The 1,474-nt window shown below is 47.1% G+C and overlaps 1 pseudogene; it reads right to left on the minus strand.

The window, feature by feature from the left end:
- Window positions 1–694: 694 nt before the first annotated feature.
- On the minus strand, window positions 695–1,260 carry LOC127185274 (40S ribosomal protein S7-like; annotated as a pseudogene).
- Window positions 1,261–1,474: the final 214 nt, after the last annotated feature.

A 1,474-nucleotide genomic window follows, 5' to 3' on the forward strand; every position in this document is an offset into this window, starting at 1 on the left:
TCCGACAGGAGTGCAGGAGTGCTCCAGGCCAGCCTTGGCTACAGAATAAGACTCTCTCTCTTAAAAAAAAAAAGCATAACCAACTATACAACCAGTAAAATCCATGTTTAAGAGAAATAGTTAATGACATTTGCCTTAGTCAGGGTTCTATTGCTGCAATGAAACAGCATGACTGACAGTAAGTTGGGAAGGAAAGGGTTTTATCTGGTTTATGTTTCCACCTCACTGTTCATCACTGAAGGAATCAGGACAAGAACTCAAGCAGGGCAGGAGCTGATGTGGAGGCAACGGAGAGGTGCTTGCTCAGCCTTTCTTTCTTTTTTTATTTTTAAAGATTTATTTATTTATTATTATGTATACAGTGCTCTGCTTGCATGTATTCGTGCAAGCCAGAAGAGGGCGCCATATCACATTACAGATGGTTGTGAGCCACCATGTGGTTACTGGGAGTTGAACTCAGGACCTTTGGAAGAGCAGGCGGCACTCTTAACCACTGAGCCATCTCTCCAGCCCCAGGCTGTTTTCTTATAGAACCCAGGACCATCAGCCCAAAGATGGAACCACCCACAATGGGCTGGGCCCTCCCCCATTGAACACTGATTAATGAAATGCCCTATAGGCTTGCCTTCTCTCAGGTCTTTAAAAAAACAAACAAACAAACAAAAACTTGTGACACTTTATTCAGTCATTTTCTTCACAACTGAAACTCTGGGAAGCCTGGGAGCTTCTTGTACACACCAGAAAAGGTTTCCACCTTGTGCTCCGCGTTGCTCTGCTGTGCTTTGTCTAAATGACCCTCTGTGAGCCGGCTGCCATCCAGTTTCACACGGAACCTCCTACCCACAATTTCACTTGGGAAGACAAGTCCTCAAGGACTGCGTTGTGCTCTGCTGTCAGGGCGTGGCTTCTGGGGCGCTTCTGCTTATTTTTTTGTGCGGCTTTTCCGGGTTGGCTTGAGCAGAATCCTCCTCTGAGCAATGAAAACCACGTGCTTCCCACTGAACTTCTTCTCCAATTCATGAACTAGCGGGACCTGGATTTTCTGGAAAAGGTTTCAGCTGAGAAACTGGTACAAAAATTAGGATAGCTTTCCAACCACCACCAACTTCAGTTTCCGTGGCCGCAGTGATGTCGCGGTCCCGCAGCTGCACCATGGGATCTGAGCTCATCTCCAGCTCAAGCAGTGTCTGCGATGCCAGACTCCAATTCATCCGGCTTCTCGCCAACGGGCTTCACAGTCTTGGCCCCTGAGCTGAACATGGCTTCGTCCTTACGGAGTGCCGGCTGAGAATGAGGCCGCTGTCAGGTGTTTTTGTTTGTTTGTTTGTTGTTTTTCAAGTCAGGGTTTCTCTATGTTATCTTGGCTATCCTGGCGTGCACCCCCACCGCCCAGCTTGCTGTCAGGTCTTAAGGCGTTTTCTTTCTTTCTTTCTTTTGATGTTTTGTTGTTGTTGTTGTTGTTGTTTTCGAGACA

Source organism: Acomys russatus, chromosome X, assembly GCF_903995435.1.
Source record: "Acomys russatus chromosome X, mAcoRus1.1, whole genome shotgun sequence".
Classification (NCBI taxonomy): Eukaryota; Metazoa; Chordata; class Mammalia; order Rodentia; family Muridae; genus Acomys; species Acomys russatus.